Source organism: Bos grunniens, chromosome 4 (genome assembly GCF_055505025.1).
Source record: "Bos grunniens cultivar Pamir isolate PY7600 chromosome 4, Bosgru_T2T1.0, whole genome shotgun sequence".
In the NCBI taxonomy this organism is placed as follows: Eukaryota; Metazoa; Chordata; class Mammalia; order Artiodactyla; family Bovidae; genus Bos; species Bos grunniens.
In genome coordinates, this window is record NC_141168.1 from 111176903 (window position 1) to 111194789 (window position 17887).

At 41.1% G+C, this 17887-nt stretch overlaps 1 long non-coding RNA gene across 3 annotated transcripts in view; it reads left to right on the plus strand.

Moving 5' to 3' along the window:
* Positions 1 to 9250: 9250 nt before the first annotated feature.
* Positions 9251 to 17887, plus strand: part of LOC147374697 (uncharacterized) — a 502498-nt gene continuing 493861 nt past the window's right edge. The window contains exon 1 of one of the 3 annotated variants that reach the window (XR_015163027.1): positions 9251 to 9489. This is a non-coding gene — a long non-coding RNA (uncharacterized LOC147374697). The remainder of the gene's footprint in view (positions 9490 to 17887) is intronic. The other 2 variants (XR_015163028.1, XR_015163030.1) reach the window with 2 other exon arrangements.

Here is a 17887-nt window from a genome sequence, read left to right on the forward strand (position 1 = left end):
CAAGATCCGCAGACCTCTGTATAGTGCTGAGGAATGTCGTGGAGAGAGGGCATGCTTTACCTTTATCACTGTGCCTTAATCTTCTTAGATTTTTCTACAAAGAAATCATATTAATCAAATCGCCTTTCTGCTGTATGAAAGGTGAAGACTGACTAATACTTGACTTTGGGTGAAATTGAATATAGAAGAAAATCCTGACTTGAAATAATACCAGACTTTTTATAATCCTGTGTTGTTGGAGTCTTAGTTCAGGATTGCGATTTTCACCTCAGGTTTTGTGAAATTTCAGAGTCCTGCCAGCGAGCCAGATAGGTACTGCACACTTTTTAGAGGCAAAGCAAAACAAGACAAAACAATAACAAAACTCAAAACAAAAAGAACAAAAACAAAACACTAAATGTATTGAAACATAAAAAGAAATATTTGTTTGAAAATGTTTAGGTTTCATTATGTATCTTCAAATCAAATAAAGAACAGCAATTGTATGCTGTCAGTACAAAAAGGCAGAAACTGCTGTTCATCTGGTTCATAAAGTTTACTGTTTACAACTGAGATACAAAATGTCTAAATTCTGAGTTTTGAAAAACTTAATTCATAATCTACATATGTAAAATATGGTTACTTCAAAGTGCTTTTCCTGGGGAAAATATCTACTTATTTCAATAATTCACTTATTATTTTTGGAAGGCTGTGAAATTTTTTTTTAAATCTGTTAGCATATCTGAATAACTTTTGAGGGGAGGCTGACTTTTTGGAAAAGCATGAAGTCATTAAGAATTGAGAGCCCAGTATTACTGAAAGTGAAGTAAGTCAGAAAGAGAAAAAAACAAACATTGCATATTAAAGCATATACATGGAATCTAGAAAAATGGTCCTGATGAATCTATTTGCAGGGCAGGAATAGAGACGCAGACATAGAAAACAGGTTTGGGACACGGTGGGGCATGGAGTGAAGAGAAGTGAAGTCGCTCAGTCGTGTCCGACTCTTAGCAACCCCATGGACTGCAGCCTACCAGGCTCCTCCGTCCATGGGATTTTCCAGGCAAGAGTACTGGAGTGGGGGTGCCATTGCCTTCTCCGCATGGAGAGGGTGGGACAAATTGAAAAAGTAGTGTTGAAACATATACGTTACCGTAGATTACACAGATAGCTAGTAGGAAGTTACTGTATAACACAGGGAGCTCAACCTAGTATGCTGCGACAACCTAGAGGGGTGGGAAGGGGTGGGGAGTGGAGGGGGATTCAAAAGGGAAAGGACATATGTGTACTTACGGCTGATTCACTTTGTTGTATGGCAGAAGCCAACACAGCCTTGTAAAGCAGTTATCCTCCAAATAAAAATAAGAATTAAAAAATAAAGAATTGAGAGCCCAGGAATAAACCCAGGCGTATATTATCAACTTATCTTAGATAAGGGTGCCAAGAATACACAATGGGAAAAGGAGAGTCTCTTCAATAAATGGTGTTAGGAAAATTGGACATCCACATGCAGAAAATGGAATCGAATCCTTATTTTACAAAATACACAAACATTAACTCAAGGTGAATTAAAGACATAAACATAAGCCTCAAAAGCGTAAAACTAGAAGATAACATAGGTGAAAGTGTTTCTTGACATTGGTCTTGGTAATGAGTTCTTGGATATGACACAAAAAATATTGGCAACAAAAACAAAAGTAGACAGTTTGGACTACATCAAACTAAAAAACTTCTGCACAGCAAAAGAAACAATCAAAAAATAAAATAGATAAAAATGTAACCATTTGAGTGGGAAAAAGTATTTGCAAACTATCTATCTGATAAGGAGTTACTATCCAAAAAATATAAGGAACTCACACAATTCAATACCAAAAAACCAAATAAACAATTAAAAATTGGGCATAGGAACTGAATAGACATTTTCCCAAGTGGCTTGCAGGTAAAAAAGTGTTCAATATTGCTGATCAGGGAAATGCAAATCAAAACCACAATGAAATATCACCTCATAATAGTTAGAATGGCTTTATCAAAAAAGACAAGAGATAACAAATGTTGGCAAGGATGCAGAGAAAAAGGAATCCTTGTACACTATTGGTGGGAATATAAGTTAGTGCCGTCACTCTGGAATATAGTGCGCAGAGCCCTCAAAAAAAACTAAAAAATAGAGCTATCATTTGATCCAACAATCCCACTTGTATCTATATATCCTAAAGAAATGAAATCAGTATCTCCAAGAGGTATCTATATTCCCATGTTCATTGCAGCATGATTCGCAATAGCCAAGATGTGGCAGCAACTTAACTCTATCGACTACGGGAATAGATAAAGAGAATGTGGTGTGTTTGTGTGTGTGTACACACCGTCGTTGTTGTTGTTCAGTCACTAAGTCATGTTCCACTCTTTGAGACCCCGTGAACTGCAGCACGCCAGGCTTCCTTGTCCTTCGTTGTCTCCCACAGTTTGCTCAAATTCATGTCCATTGAGTTGGTGATGCTAGCTAACCATCTCATTCTCTGCTTCTCCCTTCTCCTTTTGCCTTCAGTCTTTCCCAGCATCAGGGTTTTTCCTGAGTTGGTTCTTTGCATCTGGTTGGCCAAAGTATTGGAGCTTCTGCTTCAGCATCAGTCCTTCCAATGAATATTCAGGACTGATTTCCTTTCAGTTGGCTGGTTTGATCTCCTTGCAGTCCAGGGAATTCTTCAAGAGTCTTCTCCAACACCACAATTTGAAAACATCAATTCTTCAGCTCTCAGCCTTCTTTATGGTTCAGCTCTCACATCCACACATGACTATTGGAAAAACCATAGCTTTGGCTAGACAGACTTGTGTTGGAAAGTGACGTCTTTGCCTTTTAATATACTGTCTAGGTTTGTCATATCTTTCCTTACAAGGAGTAAACATCTTTTAATTTCATGGCTGCAGTCACCATCTACAGTGATTTTGGAGCCTAAGAAAACAACACTTTTCCCCCTTCTATTTGGCATAAAGTGATGGGACTGGATGCCATGATCTTAGTTTTTTGAATGTTGAGTTTTAAGCCAACTTTTTCACTCTTCTCTTTCACATTCATTAGGAGGCTCTTTAGTTCCTCTTCAGCCATGAGAGTAGTATCATCTGCATATCTGAGGCTGTTGATATTTCTACCGGCCATGTACACATGTTATTCTGCCATGAGAAAGAAGGAAATCCTCCCATTTGCAACAACATAGATGAAACTGGAGGATATTAGGCTGAGTGAAATAAACCAGACACAGAAAGATAAATGCTGCAGGATAACCACTTATACGAAGAATCTAACAGTCAAACTCATTCAAGCATTTAGTTATAGTGTTTCCTTCAATCTAGGAAGTTCCTGATACCCTTTTTTTTTTGGTCTTTAATGCTCATGACACTTTTTAAGAGTATTGGCCAATTATTTAATTGAATGGCCTTCAATTTGGGTTGTAAATCATATCAGAGATATAGGATTTTGATTTGCCTATCACTGGTGATGTTTGATCATTTGGTAAATGTGGTGTCTGCCAGATTTGAAAATACACCATTTTTGCCTTTGACATTTGAAAGTGTAGTTTAAAAAAGTGTACCAAACAAGAGTGAGTAAACACAGTCTTTCAAGGCAATATTACAGGACCACTCACTGAAGGTAGAGTTTTATTTGTTAAAGAAATCTCATTCTTTGCTGTCAAATTACATTTTGAGACAAATTTTCTATTTCTCATCATACTCTTGCCTTGCATTTTAGCATCTGTTAATGATAGTTGCCTGAAACAGTTGTAACAGTGGTGTTTGCTGTATGGTGATTTTCCCACCATTTTTTCTACAATTATTAGTGGAATGTCATTGCAAGAAAGTGCTGTCATTATTTATATCAACAGAGACTTCATGACTTCTTATTTTATTCTGTGGGTTATATCTATTACTGTATTTATTTATTTTGTTGCTCAAGTATTCCCCATGTTAGCCATAGGGAGACCTTTTAAGTTCAGAGTCCTTATTTTGAACCCTTGCTCTAAACTCTTTCTCTATATTTGTACCCATTTACTTCAGAAAGGCTCCATGCAGTCCGATGTTAATAGATTGTCATTCACATGGATAACAGGATGTTTATATTGGCTTCTAAATATGATAGTGTGTCCTTCCTAAGGAAAAAGAAAGCAATTTCTAATCTGTCATTCTCCTGATTCATTTGTTACTCTCACAATTTTTGCTACAGACTTTACATGTGGACATTTTTCAACTTCATAATAAATATCCTATATAGGCAATAGGGATTCAACTATTTTCAGGACTTTTAGTTATCTTCATATGATTTTAATCCAACAAGCATTCAAATGGCAACATTTGAAATAAACATTTCGAATAAATATTTATTTCTTACATTGGCAAGAAAAATTGGAAAATGAAACTTATTCTCTGATCTCAACCAGTTTGCTCTCCAGTGAGGGAGATCAGGGGCTTCCCAAGTGGTGCTAGTGGAAAAGAACCTGGGGCTGCCAGTGCAGGAGATGTAAGAGACGTGGGTTCGATATCTGCATCAGGAAGATCCCCTGGAGGAGGGCATGGCAACCCAGTCCAGTGTTCTTGCCTGGAGAATCCCGTGGACAGAACAGCCTGGTGGGCTGTAGTCCAAAGGGTCACAAAGAGTCAGACACGACTGAAGTGACTTACCACGCACAGGGGGGGTCACACACACATGCAGTTATGGCACAGCTAGAGCAGGATGTGATCAGCATTTGAGCAAAATGTTATGGGAACATAACGAAGGACAGGATTTATTCCAACTTGAGGGTAGGGTAGTGTAGGGTGATGGAAAAGGATTGGGCAAGGAAGAAGGGACATGTGAGATCTTTGAAGTTTAGTAAAGAAGACAAAGACATTAATGTTAAGCTGAAGAAAGTATCTGTAACATAGCTTATTTCATTTGCCATTTGGTCTTTATCTTCATTCTTTCTAGAGTAAGTTGCTTTTTAGTTTCAAAAATTCTGAAAAGCAAAAGTCAGAGAGGTTTACATTTTTACAACTATTGCTGAGACATGCCACTGATGGTGACCGAGATGTGATAACCTAGGAGTATAATGAGAATAGCTAAAGTTTGTGTCACTTTACATTGTCTAGTCTTGAGAATGGAAAGTCAGAGCAAACCTGGGTTACAAATGTCTTATATAACCCCTGAATTATTCCCCTTTGCTCTTCAGCTCTTTTGGCAGAAGTAGAACCACCTCTCATGCTATCTAACTGGGTTCAGAAAGAGGTCCTGTCATGATAGCCCTTTAGATGTTATCCAGGTAGGGAAAAGAATGATGAATTCCAAGACAGTGATTGCAGTTTTGAGTAATAAGCGAACATCAAGAGACAGTCTTTGGAAGGTGATGGTAATGGTAGTGAGGGAGTCTCATTGTGCTTTATGTAAACAGTTGTTTTGAAGGGGCTTTTCTCTTCTGGCATGCAGTGCATCCATTGTTGGTATCCCCTTTCCTATGCTGTTTTTGGCCCCCCAAAACACTAGTGCTTCTGAACACCAGGGGTGAGGCTGTTTGACTCCCAGAAGTTCTTATCTCAAGTTTTTGATGCCTTAAATTTCTTCAGGTCTGAGACCTGCCAGAGAGCAAGGCAGAAAGCAGAGCAGCCTGGATGAATGAACACTCATGTGAGCTGTAGAAGGAGAAAACTTCCTCTCACAATCTGGTGGAAAGTAAAATAGAAAACGCCATGTGCTTTTGTGTAGAAGATAATAGTGAAGCTACTTAGCATCACGGAAAACTTTTCTTGGTGGGGTGTACATTTCCTAATTCATAGCTGAATGAAAGGAGAACTTAATACACATCAGATCAGATCAGTTGCTCAGGCGTGTCAACTCTTTGCGACCCCATGAATCGCAGCACGCCAGGCCTCCCTGTCCATCACCAACTCCCAGGGTTCACTGAGACTCACGTCCATCGAGTCAGTGATGCCATCCAGCCATCTCATCCTCTGTTGTCCCCTTCTCCTCCTGCCCCCAATCCCTCCCAGCATCAGAGTCTTCTCCAATGAGTCAACTCTTCGCATGAAGTGGCCAAAGTACTGGAGTTTCAGCGTCAGCATCATTCCTTCCAAAGAAATCCCAGGGCTGATCTTCTTCAGAATGGGCTGGTTGGATCTCCTACTGGAAAACAATTGGTTCTGAAAAACTTCTGAAGATTATTTATTACTAAATGCTTTCAATGCTGCTGCCACCTAAGGATATGAGAATTGTCCCCTCTTATACTCATTTTATGAAGAATATAAACACCCAGAAATATGCATATATGTAAATAATGGTTTTTCTATGTATAATTTATGTCCAAAACTATAATTTATATTCCAACTAAGACTGTCTGGATGAGAATTTATTCTGATCCTCTACTATTTGCCTTCTTCCATCTAAGCTTATTCCATAAACATAGAGAATTACATGTGTACTTTGTGGAACAAAAGAAAGACAAAATTTCCTCAAACTTTCCCTCAAGTGGTTTAAAAGTTGTCACTGATTTTAAGTCCTGAATTGAAGTTTTTGTTATACATATGTGGGTATATGTACACACACAAATACAGACTCATCTGAAAGGTGAGGTATAAATTAGCCTACAAGAAAATAACAAAACTGGTAATACAATGACTATCAAAGCTAGTGTTGCCTCTGTGGAGTAGTTTTGCATGCTATTTGTATCACAATTACATCTGGGAACTCCTTTCTACTTGGATACATCAAGAACAAGAGGCTGCTTGCTTCTTAGTTCCTTAGAGAGTTAGACTGTTTGGCCAGAGTTATGGAAAAGGGATTGTGTCGCAAGTCAAGTTATGGTTTCAGGACTGCTTCCAAATATTCCTGCTTTGGTTATAGGAGTAAAGAGCTGCGGATTCTTGAAGCAGTCTTTTTGGTCAAACAATTTAACAGGCTGTGGGTCTAGTGCCAGTGATTCCATTTCTAAAGGATTTTCCTTTGAAGTGTTTGTTCCTCAATGTGTTTTTCCAGCCAAACATATGCCTATGATTTGAAATCAGCTTAAGAATTTTCTTTCACACTTTAGTGTTCATGTTTAGTTTGCTGGCATTAAATGATGCGAAATAAACTTGTTTGGCTCCTCAAATCCCTCCGGGACTTTGCCACTCATGGTTATTCTTAGAGGTGGCGTTTCATTGTCTCTGACTCTAGATGACACTTGACAGTTACTTTTTCAATTAATTTATTTCTGGGAAAGGGTTAAAGGAAAATATGCTCAAGCTGCATATATTTTGCATTTCTTTTCTAGAATTTCTTAGAAAATTATTTCTTATTTGTTAACCATTATCTTAAAGGTTTTCACTCCATCATTTATGTAGGTGTTCTTCTTGACCATTACTATGTTTGGCTTATGATGTGAAATTGTGCTCACTGGACTAGATTTAAGATTCATTGAACAGTTCAGTTCAGTCGCTCAGTCATGTCCAATTCTCTGTGAACCCATGAACTACAGCATGCCAGGTCTCCCTGTCCATCACCAACTCCTGGAGTCTACCCAAACCTATGTCCATCGAGTCAGTGATGCCATCCAACCATCTCATCCTCTGTCATCCCTTTTTCCTGCCCTCAGTCTTTCCCAGCATCAGGGTCTTTTCAAATGAGTCAACTCTTCGCATCAGGTGCCCAAAGTATTGGAGTTTCAGCTTCAACATCAGTCCTTCCAATGAACACCCAGGACTGATCTCCTTTAGGATGGACTGGTTGGATCTCCTTGCAGTCCAAGGGACTCTCAAGAGTCTTCTCCAACACCACAGTTCAAAAGCATCAATTCTTCAGTGCTCAGCTTTCTTTTATAGTCCACCTCTCACATCCATACATGATCACTGGAAAAACCATAGCCTTGACTAGATGGAACTTTGTTGGCAAAGTAATATCTCTCCTTTTTAATATGCTGTCCAGGTTGGTCATAAATCTAACACTATATCCCCATCTATTTGCCATGAAGTGATGGGATTGGATGCCATGATCTTAGTTATCTGAATGTTGAGCTTTAAGCCAACTTTTTTCACTCTCCTCTTTCACTTTCATCAAGAGGCTCTTTAGTTCTTCTTCACTTTCTGTTATAAAGTTGGTGTCATCTGTATGCTGCTGCTGCTAATTCACTTCAGTTGTGTCCGACTCTGTGCAACCCCATAGATGGCAGCCCACCAGGCTCCTCCATCCCCGGGATTCTCCAGGCAAGAACACTGGAGTGGGCCGCCATCGCCTTCTCCAATGCACGAAAGTGAAAAGTGAAAGTGAAGTCGCTCAGTCGTGTCCGACTCTTAGCGACCCCATGGACTGCAGTCTACCAGGCTCCTCCATCCATCCAATCCCTCTTGCCTGGGATTTTCCAGGCAAGAGTATTGGAGTGGGTTTGCATTGCCTTCTCCCATATCTGAGGTTATTGATATTTCTCCCAGCAATCTTAATTCCAGCTTGTGCTTCCTCCAGCCCACTGTTTCTCATGATGTACTCTGCATATAAGTTAAATAAGCAGGGTGACAATATACAGCCTTGACGTACTCCTTTTCCTCTTTGGAACCAGTCTGTTGTTCCATGTCCAGTTCTAACTGTTGCTTCCTGACCTTCATACAAGATCAAGACCATCCTCAAGAAAAAGAAATTCATTTTACATGGGTCAGCAAAAGATTGAAAACGTTGAGATTCAGCCGTTTCCTGTCTTATTTGGGAGAGGAGAGACTTGTGTGTGATAAAACATTGTGTTCAGGGAGGATAAATTACCTATGATTCTGTTGGTTTTGTGAATGGTCACTGAAATTCAAATATTGGATGCTGGAGAAAGAGGCCAAAGTCAGAGTGTTATTTCATTTTCTAATTATTTATAATTGTTTACTAATTATTCTTAAGTGTGGTCGGATATCCTGGGAAGGAACCAAGGAAGGCTTATATTCTGTACTCTTGGCTTCTTCCAGTGAACTGATTTTCAGATCATAAAGGACCAATTTTGAGCAGTAGCTGCTGCTGCTGCTGCTAAGTTGCTTCAGTCATGTCCAACTCTATGGGCTGGCACCCCATAGATGGCAGCCCACCAGGCCCCTCTGTCCCTGGGATTCTCCAGGCAAGAGTACTGGAGTGGGTTGCCATTTCCTTCTCCAAAGCATGAAAGTGAAAAGTGAAAGTGAAGAGACCTTTCTAAAGCCTTCTCTTGATGACTAAGATTGGAAAATCCTTTAACTTAGTCACACACTGCTATGGACTGAATGTTTGCATCTGTTTCCCTTGCACCCCACCCTTCCCAACCCGTTTCAGATGTTGAAGCCCTAATCGTCAATGCGATGGCATTTGGAGATGGAGCTTTGGTATGTAATTAAGTCATGAGAGTGGAAATCTCCTGAGTGGGATTAATGCTTCATACGAAGAGACAAAAGGGAAATGATCTCTCTCTGCCACATGAGGATTCAGAAGAAGGCAGCCATTTGCAATCCTGGAAGAGGGATCTCACTCAATACCTTGATCTTGGACCTTTCAGTCTCCAGAAGTGTGATAAGGTAAGTATGTATTGTGTAAGCCACTGGTCTGTAGTAATATTTTGTTACAGCAGCGTGAACAAAAACACATTAATTTCAGGTCATACAACATTCAAATAATTTTTCTATTTCTTGGACTAAGGTGACTTCTCAGATTACCTTTGTCCAGGTAATTTAAAAATTTTTATCTTTTTGTGATTTAAAAAATTATTTATTTTTAATTGGAGGATAATTGCTTTATAATATTATATCAGTTCAGTTCAGTTCAATCGCTCAGTTGTGTCCAACTCTTTGCGACCCCAAGAACTGCAGCACACCAGGCCTCCTTGTCCATCACCAACTCCCGGAGTTCAGTCAAACTCATGTCCATCGAGTCAGTGATGCCATCCAGCCATCTCATCCTCTGTCGTCCCCTTGTCCTCCTGCCCCCAATCCCTCCCAGCATCAGGGTCTTTTCCAATGAGTCAACTCTTTGCATGAGATGGCCAAAGTACTGGAGTTTCAGCTTCAGCCTGAGTCCTTCCAGTGAACACCCAGGACTGATCTCCTTTAGGATGGACTGGTTAGATCTCCTTGCAGTCCAAGGGACTCTCAAGAGTCTTCTCCAACACCACAGTTCAAAAGCATCAATTCTTCGGTGCTCAGCTTTCTTCACAGTCCACCTCTCACATCCATACATGACCACTGGAAAAACCATCGCCTTGACCAGGCAGACCTTTGTTGGCAAAGTAGTATCTCTGCTTTTTAATATGCTATCTAGGTTGGTCATAACTTTCCTTCCAAGGAGTAAGCATCTTTTTATTTCATGGCTGCAATCACCATCTGCAGTGATTTTGGAGCCCCCCAAAATAAAGTCTGACACTGTTTCCACTGTTTCCCCATCTATTTCCCATGAAGTGATGGGACCGGATGCCATGATCTTCGTGTTCTGAATGTTGAGCTTTAAGCCAACTTTTTCACTCTCTTTCACTTTCATCAAGAGGCTCTTTAGTTCTTCTTCACTTTCTGCCATCAGGGTGGTGTCATCTGCATATCTGAGGTTATTGATATTTCTCCCGGCAACCTTAATTCCAGCTTGTGCTTCTTCCAGTCCAGCGTTTCTCATGATGTACTCTGCGTATAAGTTAGATAAGCAGGGTGACAATATACAGCCTTGACGAACTCCTTTTCCTATTTGGAACCAGTCTGTTGTTCCAAGTCCAGTTCGAACTGTTGCTTCCTGACCTGCATATAGGTTTCTCAAGAGGCAGGTCAGGTGGTCTGGTATTCCCATCTCTTGAAGAATTTTCCACAGTTTATTGTGATCCACACAGTCAAAGACTTTGGCATAGTCAACAAAGCAGAAATAGATGTTTTTCTGGAACTCTTGCTTTTTTTGATGATCCAGCGGATGTTGGCAATTTGGTCTCTGGTTCCTTTTCCTTTTCTAAAACCAGCTTGAACATCTGGAAGTTCACAGTTCACATACTGCTGAAGCCTGGCTTGGAGAATTTTGAGCATTACTTTACTAGCATGTGAGATGAGTGCAATTGTGTGGTAGTTTGAGCATTCTTTGGCATTGCCTTTCCTTGGGATTGGAATGAAAACTGACCTTTTCCAGTCCTGTGGCCACTGCTGAGTTTTCCAAATTTGCTGGCATATTGCATGCAGCACTTTCATAGCATCATCTTTTAGGATTTGAAATAGCGTCAACTGGAATTCCAAGTGGAATGCTATTTCAACTGGATTTCCAGTTTATGTGTGGTTACCCAGATGATTTAGAACATGCTTACTTTAGATTATCGGTGAAATGAATACTGTATCAAATGAAGAGATCATTCTGTTGTTTTCGAGATTGCATCCAAGTACTGCATTTCAGAGTCTTTTGTTGACCATGATGGCTACTCTGTTTCTTCTAAGGGATTCCTGCCCACAGTAATAGATATAATTGTCATCTGAGTTAAATTCACCCATTCTAGTCCATTTTAGTTCACTGATTCCTAGAATGTTGATGTTCACTCTTGCCCTCCCCTGTTTGACCACTTCCAATTTGCCTTGGTTCATGGACCTGACATTCCAGGTTCCTATGCAATATTGCTCTTTACAGCATCGGACCTTGCTTCTATCACCAGTCACATCCACAGCTGGGTATTGTTTTTGCTTTGGCTCCATCCTTTCATTCTTTCTGGAGTTATTTCTCCACTGATCTCCAGTAACATATTGGGCACCTACTGACCTGGGGAGTTCCTCTTTCAGTATCCTATCATTTTGCCTTTTCTACTGTTCATGGGGTTCTAAAGGCAAGAATACTGAAGTGGTTTGTAATTCCCTTCTCCAGTGGACCACATTGTGTCAGACCTCTCCACCATGACCCTCCTGTCTTGGGTGGCCCCACACGACATGGCTTAGTTTCATTGAGTTAGACAAGGCTGTGGTCCGTGTGATCAGATTGGCTAGTTTTCTGTGATTATGGTTTCAGTGTGTCTGCCCTGTGATGCCCTCTGTCAGCACCTACTACTGTCTTACTTGGGTTTCTCTTACATTGGATGTGGGGTATCTCTTCACGGCTGCTCCAGCAAAGCGTAGCCACTGCTCCTTACCTTGGATGAGGGGTATCTCCACACGGCCGCCCCTCCTGACCTTGAACGTGGAGTAGCTCCTCTCGGCCCTCCTGCAACTGCGCAGCTGCCGCTCCTTGGATGTGGGTTTCTGCCATACAATGTGAATCAGCCATAAGTATACATATGTCCCCTCCCTCTTGAACCTCCCCCCAACCCCATCCCATCCCAATTCTCAGTTGTACCAGAGCACGGCACTGAGTTCCTAGTGTTGTACAACAGATTCCCACTGGCTATTTATTTTGCATATGGTAATGTATGTATTGCCCTGCTACTCTCTTAAATCCCACCCTTTCCTACCTCCCACCTGCCCCACCCTGCTGTGTCCAAAGTCTGTTCTTTATATCTGGATCTCTGTTCCTGCTCTGCATTCACCTAAATGAGGTGACTGACAACTTGTGGCTCCCATGATAGGTGGGAGGTACCTTGTCATGAAATCACTGTTGGTCTGGTGGATGGACAATCACTGGCTTCAGTGCTGGAGGCTGGAGAAAGAAGCCAAGTAGGAGCAGGGACGTCTCACTCAGGAGACCTACTTAGCCTAAGGACTCTACTAAGTTCTCATTTCTTCTCAGTGCACCTGCACCATGCTCCATGGACCCACTGACATACGAAGCCAAGGTGACAGACTATTATGGATAGTTCATCACATGCTGACTCATCTAGTAGCTTTGTCCACTTCTCCACGCTCAAGCCTTGAAAGGCCAGAACTTTCAGAATGATCACATTCATGATGGGTACTTTAAAAAAAAATAATTTTATTTATCTTTGGCTGTACTGGCTCTTGCTGTTGGGCATTCCTCTGTTGTGGTGAGGTGGGGCCACTCGTTGTGGTGCTCGGGCTTCTCATTGTGGTGGCTTCTCTGGTCACTGAGCGCGAGTTCTAGGGTGTGGGGGCTTTAGGAGTTGCCACGCGTGGGCTCAGTGGTTGTGGTTTGCAGGTTTTGGAGCACAGGTTCAACAGCTGTGGCACACCAGCTCAGTTGCTCCGTGGCATGTGGGATCCTCCTGGATCAAGGATTGAACCCATGTCTCCTGCATTGGCAGGCGGACTCTTGACCACTGAGCCACCAGGGAAACCTCTTGATGGGTGATTTGAAACATACAGTGTGTGCCTACATGTATGAGTTTCATTTGTTCATAAAGCTGGTATTTCGGAAAAAAAACTAGATTTGTTTTCTCCATTTTCTTTCTTTTTTTTTTTTTGACATCACATTATCTCATCTTCCTTTTCAGCTAAATCAGATCTCTATTCTACCTACCCTCTTTTGTAAAGACAGTCAGTTGGCGTGATTGTCAAATTTGGTGTAGAGTTTCCTTCTTACAAGAGATAGTCTTAATGTATGACATTTATTCTTTCAACACACATATATTTATAACTTCTGTGTGCTAAGCTTTGTGTGAAGAGGTAATCAAATAATGATAAATATGTTATGGATTTTTGCCCTCAGATAGCTTATAATCGAGGAAGAGACATGGCATAATAATAATTATCTCTGCTATAATGCATGTTATTGTTGTTTAGTCACTAAGTTGTGTCTGACTCTTTTGTGACCCCAGGGGCTATAGTCCACCAGGCTCCTCTATCCATGGAATTTTCCAGGCAAGAGTCCTGGAGTGGGTTGCCATTTTCTTCTCCAATGGATCTTCCTGACCCAGGGATTGAACCTGGGTCTCCTGTGTCACAGGGAGATTTTTTTTTTTTTGCCACTGAGCCACCTGGGAAGCTGTATATAATACGTAAAATGACATATTAATAACACAAATAAAATGCTATAGGGACTCAGAGGAACTTTGTCCTTTCTTGCTTGGTACCCATCTTTCTGCTGGGTGACTGGTTCTGAGCAAGGCTACCGGTGGGAGACAACATCTGAAGCATATCCGGACTATGCTATGTTACTACAGGAATTATAGCCTCACCTTTGAAAGACTGAGGGTTAGTCCAATCATGGTGACCCATCCTGGTAAGTATATTGTTCCCAGATTTTGAAGGAAACTAGTTACAGTTTTCTATTTGGAATAAGGGAGTTTTAAGAAATACAGAGATGGAAAGAGAAGAAAAAGAAAGAGTACACAATGGTTCTAGAATTTCCATGTAGGACATGCTTGGGGTGGCTGTCAGGGAGGGGAACAGGGGAACTTCCTATAGTATTTGTGTAACCAAACCCAGTTGTTTACTTAGGATCGTATATTTATTTGGGGTGGCTTGGAAGAGGCTGTTGAATATTATGGCTGGGGAGGGGATCGCAGGTCATTTCTTGGTATTTCCACTCGTGGTAAGTTGCTCAAAAAGGGGGCAAATAACTTTTATTAGGAGGTAATTTATTAAGGAGCATCTTTATATACAGGATCTTTTCCCAATTTTAGCACTGAAGCTCTGGCATAGAACTTTAGAAAAGTCCTGACATGAAGATTTGTTGAAAGGAACTGTACTTGACTCCAAAAGAATGCCACTATCTTATCTCAGATATAATTTTAATAGATGAGTTTATGTAGTTCAAGGAAACAATTTCTCTAGCCTCAGGGGAACAGAATCAGGTGGTGCCCAATCAACACTACAATTATCCTTCTGTCTTCTAGCCCACTACCTGCTCCGTGCTTTTTGTCTCAGTGCTTGCAGTGCTGGTGGCAAAAATGAAGAGTGTCGGAGGCCAGTGCTCTTGGATCCTTCCTGAAAACCCTCTGGTTAGATGAATCATTAAATGTCTCTCCACTCGGCCTGCTCAGCATTGCACTGCCCTGGCTCATATCTGCAGTCCTACCTTTGATTCTAAACTGATGTTAGATTTGCTTGCTCCTTTTGGCACATTTTCATATCAAGAGCACAGTCTGTGATATGTCCATCTGCACGGCTATCTAAATAAGAGCAGACTTGTGGGGAGTGTGGCCGAGAGTTCACTTAAGACCCTTCACAGGCTCCTGCTGGCCTCTTCCAAACTGGCAGCTGCAAAGGAGGTTAATCATGAATGTATCAAATACGGTAGAGTGGTCTGGTCACACATTACACCTGGGAGTGTTGAGTCCTGCTTATAATCAAATGCCTGGTACTGTTTTGATGACTTGGGCTTTGACTTGTGTTGACTTGTCAGTGGGACAAGTCAACAAACCTTAGCTAAATAGTTGTGGTATATATTAGGAATGTTAGATAAGGCAGTGCCATGTAGTTCCTATCATTGTGCATTCTTGGATTGAAAATAAGCCAGTCTCTCAGCAGTTTGAAGAGAATGCCTTAGAACTGGCCCTTTGAACACCATAAGAATGAAAATGATGTGTGGAGAGACTTTGAAGACACTCTGACTTGCTAATGTAAAAAATATGAAGGATCTAGATGTTTGCTAGGAAAATACAAGTGGGAACCAAACTATACTTAAAACATTCTGACATTTCCCAGATGGTTACCTAAGTAATTGAAGTTATAACTGCTTTAGTTTGATGTGTCAGTGTATACTCTGCAAGCTATTATGGAACCCATGACGTTCCCAGTCTGCAATCAATAGCAATATTAAGAAAAAAGAATTAATTGTTAGCATTGATAAACATTTAATTAAGGCCTATAAAAAAAGCAATTGCTTGCATGCACATGATTCATTATCAGATTTTTATCATTTCATGATCAAATCTCCAAAGAAGCACATGCCAGTTACAAACTAAACCTAGAAAGTTTTCCAAGGACCAGTCATCTATTTAATATCTTGCATAAAATCGATGATGATTTAATCAGCTGATCACAGGCTGAGCCTAGTATATGGAGCAAAGTCTATGGAAGAAGAATTGGTGGATTGGTGAGGCAGTGGAATGAGAAGAGAGGGGTACAACTTGTCTAGATTCTTCTTCATATCCTCCCATTCTTTTTTTCAAAAAAGTATTTTTTTAAATTGAAATAATGTTGACGTACAAATTATGTTCATTTCAAGTGTAGGGCATAATGATTTGACATTTGCAGTTATAGAATAAAGTAATTAAACAAATGTTCATTTATTTATTTGGCTGCATGGGGTCTTAGTTGCAGCATATGGGATCTTTGATCTTCATTGCAACATGTGAAATCTATTTCCCTGACCAGGGATTGAACTCAGGCCCCCTGTATTAGGAGTGCAGAGTCTTAGCTACTGAATCATCAGGGAAGTACCCCCTGCCTCCATTCTTATATTCCATTCTACTTGTATTTTCAAATCCCAGGGACGGGGGAGCCTGGTGGGCTGCTGTCTATGGGGTCGCACAGAGTCGGACACAACTGAAGCGAATTAGCAGCAGCAGCTAGTAAATGTCTTTCAGACCTATATTTTTGTTTCTAATTTCTATGAAACTTCCAGATGTCTTCTGGGAATTTCCACCTAAATTCCCAAGCTTCTAAAACCTGATATTTCATCTCCCTTGACAATCTGAGTTTTCCTTTTAACTTACTGGTTAATACCAGCAGTTATTAGTTACTGGCGTTGACGTCTGAGAATCGTTTCACTGGCCATTTTCTCTTGTTTGTCCATATCCACGTAGTTCTTAAATCATACCTATTCTTCCTTATCATCATCTCTTTGATTTGCTCACTTTTTTCTAGTCCTGTGGTGACCCCTTCAAAAGTTTGCATCCTTACTATAGCTTTTGATAACCTTCTAATTGGTCTTCCTACTTCTAGTTTCTCTGTCCACTAAATAGGCCAGTAACTTACCATAAAGCTTGTTGTATGTCCTAATTTGGGCTTCTCTGGTAGCTCAGATGGTAAAGAATCTGCCTTCAATGCAGGAGAACCCTGTTTGATTCCTGGGCTGGGAAGACCCCTGGAGAAGGGATAGTTTACCCACTCCAGTATTCTTGGGCTTCCCTCATGCCTAAGGTGGTAAAGAATCTGCCTGCAATGTAGGAGGTATGGGTTCCATCCCTGGGTTGGGAAGATCACCTGGAGAAGGGCATGGCAACCGACTCCAGTATTCTTGCCTGGAGAATCCCATGGACAGAGGAGCCTGCAGGCAACAGTCCATGGGGGTCACAAAGAGTTAGCCATGACTGAGCAACTAAGCACAGCATCAGTTCAGTTCAGTTCAGTTCAGTCGCTCAGTCGTGTCCGACTCTTTGTGACCCCAAGAATTGCAGCACGCCAGGCCTCCCTGTCCATCACCAACTCCCAGAGTTCACTCAAACTCACGTCCATTGAGTCAGTGATGCCATCCAGCCATCTCATCCTCTGGCGTCCCCTTCTCCTCCTGCCCCCAATCAGAGTCTTTTCCAATGAGTCAACTGTTCACATGAGGTGGCCAAAGTACTGGAGTTTCAGCTTTAGCATCATTCCTTCCAAAGAAATCCCAGGGCTGATCTACTTTAGAATGGACTGGTTGGATCTCCTTGCAGTCCAAGGGACTCTCAAGAGTCTTCTCCAACACCACAGTTCAAAAGCATCAATTCTTCGGCGCTCAGCTTTCTTCACAGTCCAACTCTCACATCCATACATGACCACTGGAAAAACCATAGCCTTGACTAGGCGGACCTTTGTTGGCAAAGTAATGTCTCTGCTTTTGAATATGCTATCTAGGATGGTCATAAATTTCCAAGGAGTAAGCGTCTTTTAATTTCATGGCTGCAGTCACCATCTGCAGTGATTTTGGAGCCCCAAAAAATAAAGTCTGACACTGTTTCCACTGTTTCCCCATCTATTTCCCATGAAGTGATGGGACCGGATGCCTTGATCTTCGTTTTCTGAATGTTGAGCTTTAAGCCAACTTTTTCACTCTCCTCTTTCACTTTCATCAAGAGGCTCTTTAGTTCTTCTTCACTTTCTGCCATCAGGGTGGTGTCATCTGCATATCTGAGGTTATTGATATTTCTCCCGG